The sequence below is a fragment of the Xiphophorus maculatus genome, chromosome 22 (assembly GCF_002775205.1).
Source record: "Xiphophorus maculatus strain JP 163 A chromosome 22, X_maculatus-5.0-male, whole genome shotgun sequence".
Taxonomy (NCBI): Eukaryota; Metazoa; Chordata; class Actinopteri; order Cyprinodontiformes; family Poeciliidae; genus Xiphophorus; species Xiphophorus maculatus.
In genome coordinates, this window is record NC_036464.1 from 892,263 (window position 1) to 905,420 (window position 13,158).

A 13,158-nucleotide genomic window follows, 5' to 3' on the forward strand; every position below is an offset into this window, starting at 1 on the left:
CATGGCTCCTCTGTTAACCCTTTAATGTTTTTGCCAGCGTTGCTCTGAGAAGTAGCTCCGATAATAAGCTCAGCAGTTCCAGCAGGTTTGCTAATTGCTGCTGGTTAGTCTGAAGGAGTTGAGTGGGTGAATCACTGAAGATTGAAAACTGTAGCTCTGAGCTTATCTAGCAGAATAACTGAAAACATTTTTATTTAATGAGATACATAAAAACAGTAATTAATACCATAACTAACTAAACATGCTGAAATTATAGATATAATAATTATCTATAAATTATAGTATTAATTACCTTATCGATGTTTACATACTCACAATACTTTGACTTTTTAAATTCTGCACCTAAAGATTAACCAAAAGTATGAAAAGAAACTAAAGCTACTACTATAACTAATAACTAAACTAAAACTAAACAATATTTAATAATAACTAGCAAACATTAAAAACTAATACAAACTACCTGAATTATGCAAACAAAAAGTCACAATGAAATAAAACTAAACTATAATGAAAAAGCCAAAACTATTCTGACCCTTCTCTGAGGAGGGGCTTCGTCTCGAGGGCGGGGCTAAGTCCACCCAGGCATTTAGCAAGGCTGAATGGTTGCCATGGAGATTAAAGAATTTCTCAAACATCCATGAAAGAATCAAAGCAACACTACAGGTATGTTTTTGATGTGGGAATGACATTATAACATGATATGAAGCTTAGTTTCTCCCTGACACCGCCCCTTTAACCTCGCTTGTAAACATCCAAGCTTTCCCTTTAAGCAGCCGACAGACTCTAATGGCTAAACCTCGTCTGCTGATAAGAATCAAAGAACGTCAGTATCAGATTGGTGTAACCTCGCTATCGTTCCCTCTGCTGCCTCGCAGGCCTCTGTTCGGAGACGTTTTCAGAAAATCAAGTCGCCGTGCGCTGAACTGAATCGTGTTTAGCAGGTATTGATAAAAGCCGATAAGAGTTTGCTTCCTGATATCATCTGAATTCCTCGAGTCCTGTGATCGTACACAGTTTCCCCTCTCAGGTCATATGTGATATATTGTTCAGCCTCAGCACAAAAGACTGTTTTTATCCCCCGCAGTGTAATCCACAGCTGAATAGCTCTCATTTATTTGCTGCACTCCTCCCATCTTCTGCTTGCTCAATACCCAGCGCTGTTTTTTAACTGCAGGTTAGGGAAGGAAACCATCTTATCTGCAAAGAGGCGGATTTATTAGTGTGAAAAAGATAATTGCTATTCATAGGCCACTGGGGGCTGATTTACAACCGCTAATATTTAGGATTCCAAGAGCCGTTTTTCAGCTTTTTTTCCCTCCTGGTCTTTATCTGCAGCCCTGCCTGCAGCGCGGAGGAGAGCGAGGTCACGCTGGACGATGAGGGATGGGCAGGGCGAAGCCTCCACTCGGAGCCATTTGGCTGAAGACTGATGTGTGAGGAAGTCCGTGCAGATCTGCCTGCAGCGGGCAAACACCTGTTCTCCTCAACCTGTGATGAGTCTGAGGAGCCGTCAGTGTGTCAAACTCACTTTCATTTTGGGCCATATCAAAAATCTGAACGTTCTTAAAGGGCCGGTTGTGCCAGAATCTACTGATAAAACCCACTAAACAGTTAAAATATCAATAATTAGATGTTCCTCCTGGATTTTGTGATTGTTTTTGTGGGGTTTTTTGCAATCAATTGAGACATTTGTGAGGAATTTTGCACTAATATTTGATGTAAATTGTGACTTTTTGTTACTTGCCGTATCAATAACTTGACATTAAGTAAAACTGAGGCAGCAGTGACTTGAGCTCAACATTTTTGACCAATTTGGAGAAAAATTAGCAAAACAACATGTGGAGATTTGTTGATTTTGTGTGAATTTTACAGATTTGTGAAAAACTGGAGGGATTTATTGATGTAATCTAGAGGGCCACATAAAAACCTACGGTGGGCCAGATTTGGCCCCCGGGCCTTGAGTTTGACACATGCTCTAAATGCTTTCTGTCTGTGAGGGGAATCCACAAGAAAACTGAAAAACTGGTGATAAAAATGGAAGAGATGTCGCTTTAAATCTGGATACCCGTGTCCGTCCTGGATTTTAAAATCTGACCTTTTCCTGACCTCTGTGTTTGTTTATCATATTACCTGAAAACAGGTAGCATTTTTTTCCCCCAAAGATTGGAAATAGTTGGTTTAAGGCAAAACAGGAAATGAAGACTTGTGGGTCTGTCTGTCGGCACTGATCCTGCAGGTGACCGCCAGGCTTCATCAGCAGCACTCACAGTGAGGTCACGGGTTCAAATCCCAGGTGTTGTGCCTCTCAGCAGGTCACATCCACCTGCAAACAGGACAATAAAACACAACATGACAGGATAAAACATTTTCTCAGGTTAAACATGTCTACATCAAACCAAACTCAGCTTAAAAACTACAACTTCATATTTAGTGTAGTTTAAGTGACATTAAACTACAACATACTGAAAAAAGTACTAACTGATCAAAACATAATTTAATACTTAAAAATTAGACAGACCAAACTATAGGAGTATGGGGACATTTTGGTATTTCCAAGGTCAAAATGAGAATAATTCATATAAATACAAAATGAGGCAAAATCTATTTTTTCCAAATCAGTTTCTTTCAATAAAAAACTTATGAAACTTTAACAAAAACTGCAGGTGTGTCTGGTGAATTTTTGGTTTAACATGCTTGTTTTTCATTCAGTGGCTAGAAAATCCAGACATTTACTGAAAAATAGTGAAACTTCATAATAAAATGACTGAAGTTATTAAAGTAAAAAGTACAGCGTAGTAAAAATACTCCTAAATGTAATGTTTGTGTGTGTCTAATTGATGGTTTCTTACATAAACTGTCAACTTTGATAAAGTGATTGATTATTTGTCATTATTTTTACTTTTACCCTGAAGAAATTCAGATCTTCTGTTTTGCTAAAGTTAGAATAAATACAGAAACTTATTACAGTTTTATTTTGGATGATTTTTTGAACGTTGGTTAGTTTTTCTGATGCTTTCTGCACAAACTGGATACTTTTTTCAGTAACAGTTTGTTCCTTTCTCTCTTTCTTCTTTCCTTTCCTTCTTTCTTCCTTCCTTTCTTTCTTTCTTTCTTTCTTTCTTTCTTTCTTTCTTTCTTTCTTTCTTTCTTTCTTTCTTTCTTTCTTCTTTCCTTTCCTTCTTTCTTCCTTTCTTTCTTTCTTTCTTTCTTTCTTTCTTTCTTTCTTTCTTTCTTTCTTTCTTTCTTTCTTTCTTTAAAAAAGCTATCTTTTATGGTTCCCTAAATCTGGTCTCTGGTTCTGACCTGAGGTTCCTAAATTGCTTGATTACTTGACTCGATTATTTTTATAAGAACATTTTCCAAGCCACGAATCAACAAGACTGAATAATAAATGGGTCATATTTACTTTTAATGAAGCAAAGCCAAAAGTAAAATCTAAATTTCCTTTGTGTTTCCCATCTTTCTTTTGTTATATTCATTCATTTATCTGTTTTTTGTACTTTAATGACTGTAATGTTTATTTTTCTAAATCAAGAAGCAATCAGGTAAGAACTGCTCTTTTTCAAAACATTATAAATAAAATTTACTGCTTCATCAACCTTTATTTATACAAAAACAGAAGTAAAATAAACTATGTTGTGTTTATTTCTGAACAGATAATACACAGAAACACTATGCACTGCAAAAACACAACAAACTATTTCTTTCTAGTTTCTAACGAAAATATCTTAGTGTACTTGAAATAAGACAAAACTAACTTATAAGTAACTTTTCAGCAGATATACGAGCTTGTTTCAAGTAAAACATTTCTTAATATTAAAAACATATATACTTGTTTCATTGGCAGATTATTTCACTTATAACAAGACGTTTTCCCCATGTTGTAAGTGAAATAATCTTCCACTTTTTCATCAGTATAAAGGAATTATTGACTTAAAACATTCTCCTTTCTGAAAAGTTACTTGTGAGTTAGTTTTGTCTCATTTCAAGTGAACTAAAATATATTTGCACTAGAATCTAGACGAAGATGCTTGGTAAGATTTTGTGTTTTTGTAGTGCATGTTTGATCTACAGGCTCCCTTTTACTTTGGTGGCCACATTTAATAGTGGATTATTATCAGATTTAATTTTCAAATGAAAACACCTTGTTGGTGAAAGGAAAGAGTGATTTAAAAGCAGAAATGTGTGCAGCTAATAAGGCTTAAGACACATGCTACTTTCCTTTTTTCTCCACCTTTGCTGATTTAATTTCTCCTCCTTATGAGCTGTCACTTTGTCTGGAAATGTATTCATCCTGCTCCTAATAATGCTAATCTTTTTTTTTCTCTTTACCAGAGCTCAAATCTCGTGGAGGGATAATCTCAGATAAATATAGTTAATTGAGGCCAGGTGAACTTTCTTTATCAGCCACACAGTCAACCAATCTGAAATAAATGTGATAATTAGAACGGAGATGTCTTCACCGAGCGCGGCGCGCGGACCGGTCCCGCAGCCATTTGCTTCAGATTACATCTAAATTTTATAACGCATCAGAAATCTGTGCTGAATTAGTCATGTTGAAGATGCAGCCATGTTTCCTGTTAAGATGTATAAACATAATCTGAAAGAGACGAGCGAGATGGACATCTTAAACGGTTTTAACGTCGACCGCCATGTGTTTCTGATCTTTGACGACGCTGCAAATGTTCTGCATGAATTTCTCAGGGAAAATAAGAGCATTAAACAAGATGTACTGTCGTAGCTGGAGAGTCTGTACGCCTGTTTATTTAGATTTACATGTGTGGGAATGCGTTTATGTGCAGATGTGAATAAAACTGCGCGCAAGTATGTTTGGAATGTCAAAATGGAGGAGAAATAGTTTTAATTTGGAAATAAGGACAAAAGGGGGAGCTTTAAAACTCATAGTTCTTATGTTTTAATTGTCTCTGATAGTACAGCCAGTTTTCTTTTAGAAAATATATTTCTGATGCAGCTGTTGGTATGAAAACTCACGCCAGATGTCAGTAAGACTAGATTAGTCCATAAATGTATTGATAAAATGAGATTACACCAAGAAGAAGTGTTGAATGCATGAGGTGCAAAAAGCTGAAATTTGCCTGTCAGTAATGATAAATATTATTTGTTTTATTCTAATCGATTATCTATATTGAGTCTCTGCTTTTTGCAGATGATGTGGTTCTATTAGCTTTACTAGACCTCCAGCTTTTCCAGAACCAAAGATCAAGTAGAATAGCAAATATAATAGCTTTAAAGAAACCAATAAGTAATGAACATCAACCCTTTGGTATAAATTCACAGCAGAAGATTCCACTGCTGAAGAAAAACAACATTAAAGCTCATTTAAAAGTTGCTGCAACATTTGGAAACACTGGGAGGAAAAGGTTTGGTTAGATGAGACCAAATGTTAACTTTCTGGACGAGTTTCCTCCTTTTATGGAGGAGAAATGTCTCAAAACCGACACTAACAGTGAAGCTAAGAGGCAGGAACCGCTGGGTGGGAGTTTGTCTTTAGCACATAATACTAGAACCAGAAGGTAGCATGAATATATGAACACGCATTGGCAGATTATTTCATTTACAACATGGAAACATGTCTTGTTTGAAGTCAAGTTATCTGCCAAGAATGTTTTCATCAATATTAAGAAATTACTTTCTGAAAACAAGCTGCTATGTCTTGTTGAAAAGTTACTTGTAAGTTAGTTTTGTTTTATTTCAAGTGAACTGAGATATTTGCACTGGAAACTAAACCAAAAATACTTGGTAAGATTTTGTGTTTTTGCAGGGACATAAATGTTTTTCAGAAGATGATGGAAGATGGTTTAACGTACTTCACGCTATCAGTTCTATTTACTGGTTTGCTGAACTCAAAACCTGGGATTAATTACAGTTAATTCATAATTTAGCAGGAGAATTTGATCACTTACAAACATTTTGTATCAATTATAACTGGCAAATGGAAAAGCTGTTATTATTAGGCTGTTGTTCAACCTATTTTATTTGTATTTGTGCTGACATTTCATAGACGTTTATCTGTTTTATCAATGCTGTGTGATTGTTTCTGTGCTTGTGTTTAATGTTTCCCACCTTGCTCCAAGGAAAGTTTCCCTAAGAGAACAATAATAAAGTTTCTATTAGAAATGTGCCAAAATGTTCAGTATTTTGCTCAAAAAACACAAATTTGCAATTGCTTTGTGTCCATTAAAGATAAATTAAATTAAAATCACACATGAATAAGTCATTAAAACACCTGCCTCATCATCCTCCATCCTCCATCTTCTTCGTGGTTTGCGCCAGAGGCAACATCCAGGCGTTGATCATGTGAAAACAGTTTCTATTGCAGTGTTTGGACATAAACCAATTTAGATATTGCCCCCCAAAAAATACATACCTCATCACAGTAAGAAAAATGGCCTGTTTCCATTAGGCAAATTTATTTTTGTCAAATTGTGCCTTCGTACAGACGGTGGTGAATCCGGCTGGTGATACTGATGTTAAAATGTGTTTAATCTTCCAGAAAAACTGTTAGGATTGGTGGATGTTTTTTCAGACAAAGTCTTCAATCAAAGTAGGTTTAATTTAAGCAAAGAGTGACAAAAGCAGCTCCGTTTTATTGCATTTTCCGTCCTTGTGAGGTATGAAACTCTCCTCAGCTCCGCTGAGCCTGACCACCATTAACACCCCTGAGAAACCTCGTCCTAATTACTCAGTCAGCCTGACAGAATCTCCTTAATTACAAACTTCATTAGCCTGAAGGACTTTGTTTTCCTCCAAAAAAACGGAGCGAACCGGGGACAGCTCAGGCCAAGGTGCACAGGAGCCGAGGTGTGTGTGTGTGAGAGTGTGTGTACTTCTTTTTTTTTAAAGGAGATGTTAAGACCTTCGTCAGAGATCTAATTAGATTCATGGTGAGAATCAGACACCTTTTAACTAGCCTCTGGAGTCGCTCTAAAAGGACAGCGAGATCCAGGAAAGAGAGGCAGAGAATTAAATTGACCTGCTGCTGCCTTTCATGTGTGAAGGCTCCGATTCGCCGTGTCTTCACCTCCAAATACAAAACAACCCGCAGTACTTCTGCCACCATTATACCTCGCTTATAAACACACGGGACAGCCGGCTGCGGCCTGAGCGGTAATTTGGCGGGAGAAGACACACATTTGTGTTTCCCACCCTGTTTTATTGGGGCTGCTGCTCCAGATTATTCATTTGAGGAGGTGTGTGGACCATCGCACATCGCGCTCGGCTTCAAAGCCGACTGCCACTCACTTTCTGTGGGTTTGCATGCATTTAGGGTTCATATGTTCACACTGCATGCAATTATATGCTGGACTGGTGAGAGTTAGCACCAGTTAGAGCCAGGTGAAGTGCGGAGTTTTAATGCATAATGGAGTGCTGCACAAATGTCCATGTTGGAGAGGATTTAACCATCTCCTGGTCGGACTTCAAAGCTCAAATCGCTCCAGATGCATCACTCACTGCAAACCGCCGGTGAAGATGTGTAAAATAAATTCACCTTTTATTGCCAGTTAGGTTTTCTGATTAGAAAACGAGGGAAGGTTTATATTAGCCAATTTCCAACAGTAGCTTCCTAAATATTTCACATTTACACTCTATTAATTGAAAATGCATGAATGTTTGGTTGTGGGAATATTTGGGTATTTGTGGTTCTGTCTACAACTATCGGTGTCCCTTCTGAAGATAAATGAAATAAATGTTTATTTGACTCCAGCTGTATGAGCTCATACTAAGAAATGTAAAGAAACAAAACTTGTAGTTTGAGTTCATTGATTTTGTGGAAAAATAAAATCAATTTTGAGAAACAATAGTTAAAAATAATGCTAAATTATATTCCCACAAGTTTAGCAATTTCTAAAATTGAGTAAAAAAAAAACTACATTTCTTTTGTCCTTCCTTCTCTTTTTACACTGATTGGGAGAATTTGCATTTTTTAAAATATTTTGTTTTGTGTACAGTTTTTTTGTTTTGTTTTTTAACCATATTGACTTAGAAGTGAGTTGTTTTAATATTTAAGATTTTCTTTTCTTTCTTTAACATGAGAGTAATTATTTATTTTAATTGTGATGTGAATAAAAATGTGTTAAAGATTTTTTTTATTAGAACCTTAAAGAACGTTGTGATCCATTGGCTTCTTGTTTTCCTTGGGTTATAAATAAGAGATGAAAACAGGCTTAAAAACAGGAAACACATGAGAACATGCTGTAAAGTCCAATATAAATAAAAAGTTTAAATCGACCAGAACTCGGATGAAGATCCGACACACGAAGCGTTTACTTTCTCATCTTAAACATCCTAAAAAATTTTTTTTTTTTGCCCAAATTAAATCATTTCAAAAACAACTTCCTGCATCCTCCTTCTCCATTTCCTGCTGCTGGTGGTGCAATGCATTGTGGGATGTATCACTACAGACTCTATAAAGTAAAGATCATGTTCTGTCCTTCCATCACTTTTACAGCAGCTGTGTTTTGGTCAGATTGAGCCGTTCTCTGATGGACGCTGTGTGAGTTCGGAGTAGAACAGAAAAGCACCTCATCATCACTGATAAGCATGGCAGAGGATCCGTGATGCTGTGGGAATGTTGATCATCCAGAAAATCATTGGAATTCTGGGCAATTTTTCTACAAAATGTTGGAATCTGGTGGAAAGCTGAAAAAAAGTGACACGTATTTGAGACTTTCAGCTGTAAACTTGACGGTTTTGTCCCTCCAGGTAAAAAGTTTGTCTCCCTTTGGTCTGCAGAGATTCTCTCTGGGAAAACAGATTACTGTCAAATGTGGCAGCGATTAACAAGATATTTATTTGAAGCTGAAAGCACTTTTTTTTTATCGTTTCAGTGTGAGGTCATGCTAGTCCAATAAACGATTAAATCATTTCGAGGCCTTTACCTTCTCTTTTTATTAATAACAGTGAATCTCCACCTCACCGTCTTTTTGTCCTGCAATGTCTAAGCTTGGAGGTTCAGAGAAAGAACATTATGAGTGACCAATCAGCAGGTGTAATTTGGGTTAGTTTCTCTGTGGAGCTGCTAAGTTGTTCATTTGCCCATAATGAATGTCACAACCTGAATTACCTCCACCAATCATTGACGCGCCGACCAGCTGAACCTCCTGCTCTTAGACATCAGGACGTTTCCTGCTGCTTCAGACACATGGCTGCTCCGTTTTTAAGACGTCTGATTCAGGAACATCTGTTTGCCGGCGGAAAAAGAGAAAGAAATCTCACTTCCTGCACATGAGCTTGGGCTGAGGTTACAGCTTCAAAGCTCACCATGCTAAACCGAGTCTGTAGTCGGCTGTTTGTGCTCAGCGTCCGCTTTAATGCTGCCGACCAGTCGGTCTGCTGGAACAAACCCACAGATTGATCTGTTTTATCGCAGTTTCCTGCAGAAATACGAGAGAATGGGTTAATACCCTCCGTCATGCTGCCACGGAGCATCTGGTCGGACACAAACACACAGCAGAGGCACACACAATCCCCTCTGTGACTTGTTTCAAAATTAGTCATGTCACTCTCAAGTTGAAGCTCCTGAAATAAAGAACGACGGGTTCAATTTGAGCAATTTGACATTTTGAAAATAAATTGATTTAACTGCAATTTTTTTTTTTTAAAAAACACTTGTTCTGTTGCTAGGATGAGGTGGGTGTTTGGGGCCATATTGAGATTTGTTTATTTTGCACAACTACAATGGAAACACATTTTTCATGTCACACAAGTCACATGATCAACAACAGGATGCTACTACTGGAGGAAACCCCAAAGAAGAAGAAAACAGGAAGTGGTTGGAGGATTGTGTTTTTTCACATAAACAGATTTATTTATGTGTGATTTTAATTTTATTTCTTATTTAATGGAAACACCACAATAGTGAAATTGTGTGTTTTTTTTATTAGCGAAATATTTACAAAGTTTCTAATAGAAACGCAGTTTGTGTCATTGTGACAAAATAGTTCAGATTGTATTTATTTACCACTTGTCCCTTAAAGAGGCTATATTATCAATCAATTAATCAATCTTATTTGTGTAGCACATTTCAGTAATAAGGCAGTTCAAAGTGCTTTACATCATAAAAGCACAAAATCATAAAATTGATAAAACCAGTAACAAACGTTACATTTGAAGCACCATCATCAAAATCATAAAAACACATCGTTGTGTGTTTTCCAGGCCCAGAGTGACATTTAATAACACAGTCAAGTAACTATGTTAACTTCAGTATTTATAAAGAATATACTGTATATGAAATATGACTTAAAGTAAATTTTACTGCGTGACTTAACTCTTGAAATTGGGCCTCTGTCTCTTTAAAACTACAGAAATTCAGGAAGTCATCACAACATCGCTCCTCTATTAACCCTTTAACAGTTTTAGCGTTTCGTGTTTGGAACAGCTAAATGGTTGCTATGGAGATTAAAGGATTTCTCAAACATACATGAAAGAATCAAGACAGAATGAAAGAATAACATTATAACATCATGTGAAGCTCAAAAAGTCGATTATACACAACACTGCAAAAACATATTTATAATTTTTTTAATAATTCTTCAGTTGCTGTTGTAACTCACCGGTTTGTTTGTGGCAGCATTATGTTTTGTTACATTCATGCTTGTTTTTTAACGCTAAAACAGCTGATTTTAATGTTTCTTTGTTTAATAGGTACATTTTTAGTAAATTACTTCTGTTTATTTCTTTTATACTCACCGTTGTTCGTCCCTTTAGGTCAGAACGTGTTTAACGGCTGACCGGCACTTCCTGTTTTGGTCACTGGGCAAAACAAAATGGAGTTTTTTCGCTTTTGTATTGTATTATTTGTTTTCTTTAAAGTAACCTTGTATTAAATGTTTTATTTTACAGACCATTTAATTGTGTAGATGAGATTATAAACCAGATTTTGTTTTTTCCTGCTTCTTTGTTTAGATTTTGCTGTTTGGTTTGATCTGTTTTCTAACTGTACAGGTTAACGAAGTTGTGTCTCCAATTCTGTTTAAAACCAGTAAGATTTTTGGCTAATGGCAGGTCAAGATGTCAGAAAATAAAATTCACCAAGAAGAAACTTGACCTTTATCCCCACAACTGTCAAAAACAAACAAAAAAGATAAAATTTTCTTGTTGCAACTTTGGTCGGGTTTATAGAGGTACGTTGAAAGGTCAGAGGCCTCCAGAGTGAACATAAATAAATAAAAACAGATTTTCAAAACGCAATCTATTGGCACAGAACACGTTTAAACATCTGGTGTGTTATTTTGTTCTTGCTAAATTACGTCCACTTTAATTTATAAGGTGAAGTTAAAATTAAGTTTCCCTGAAGTCAGTGAATGTTTTTAGTTTATTCTGTTTTGTGATGCATTCAAGGAGTAATTGTTGTTGTTTTCTTTTATTGGTGCCACCTCAAAAAAATCCACCGATGATGAATGCAACTAAAACTTTTTTGGTTTTAGATTTTATTGCTCTGGCTGCTTGGGTTTGAAGTCTGTCCATGGAGTTCGTGTTCTCTCTGGGTACTCCAGCTTCCTCCCACAGTCCAAAAACAAAAAAACATGAGTGGTAGGTTAATTTCTCTCTCTAAATTCCCCTTTGGTGTGAGTGTGTGTGCATTGCTGTTTGTTCTGTGTTTCTGTGTTGAACTGTAAAAACTCCTCAAAATGGGTAACACAACAGAGCATAAGTAAATAAGGCAGATAAATGGTGATCGTCAAACATTAGCATAACAACACTGCATAAAGCTCCACATATCTATGGACAGAACAATAATAAAAAGGTTAAAACGACTTTAACTAAGACTAACAAGGCTGAAAATGAATGCAGACCACCAATCACAGAGAGAATGGGTAGAAAAGGTCAAAGGTTAGAGAACAGCAGACTCCTTGGCATCCATTAGACGACACGCCAACTTGCTGTTCAGATACACCAGGAAAATAATTTCACTGTCCTACAATCACAAACAAAAACATGTGGAGTTTAGAAAACCTGGACTTTGGTCGACCTCCAACATGCCGTCGCTCGGCCAGAGGAAGCCTGATCTCTCGTGTCTCTGGGGGTCAGACTTTGCTGCCTTGCAGCCGCCAAGAGGGGGAGACACAGTGAAGCTCAGAGCAGAGGAGCAGGTGCCCATCACCTGTCTGCTCTACAAAACCTCAACATGTTCACGTCACATCCAGCTCTGCTTTTAACCACAAAGGCATGAAGATCAGAGAATTAGGGAAAAGCAGCTCATGAACTCTCCTGACGCTGTCCTGCACTGAGGACGACGAGGATGAGCAGCGAGGCGACCCAAAGGTCAAGAGACGCAAAAAATACTTCAGCCGACATGTGTTATATATTTAGCGAGGCCATTGTTTGTTTTATTTAGAGAGCGAATTGAGGATTTTCCAAACTGCAGAGCCCCTGAGGTATTTTATCAGGTGTACAGTCCGCCATGTGTTACACATTAGAGAGCAGAGGGGGGAATGCTGGTTGCAGATCCAACCTATGAAATGTTTGAAGGTTTGAGCTTCACAGGAGGAGCTGGTTGGCTCGCCTGGACAATTACTCTCTTCAGAGCTGGAATATACTGGGGGGGAAACACTTATATGCAAATGAGGCTGCAGCAAATTACAGCCCAAATTGCCCCGGTATCATTAAAGAAAATAAACACAAGGCAGGAATATTAATGCGGTGAGAGGAGATGTTTGCAGAAGGAAAGCAGCTAATGAGGACCTGAAGCTGTCTGGACAGTGTGCTCAGTGCAGGGAGCAGGTCCAGTTCAGGCCCAGTTCAGCCACATACTATATGTGTCTGTAAGCAGTGAAGCTCCTAAACCTACAGAGCAAAAGTCTGCACGGCTGTGAAACAGTTAGTACACTGTAAAAACTCATTTCAGTCACTTTTAAAATATAGATATAATTTCAGCTCATCAAGGTTTGTTGTTCTAACTTTAAAACTAACTAGAAGTAAATATTTTAACATGTTACATCAAAGTTTAGACAAGTATGTTTTATTTCTAAACTTAAAGGTGACCTACTATGCTTCGTTGAATAAATTAGGTTCTGTCTAGTGGCTATACAAAACATGTTCATCACATGTTTTGCACAAAATCATTTTTAGATTAGATTTTAGTCTGCTCAGTTCTGCCTATGAGTTGTTTTAGGGCCACTTGTTGCTTTAAAT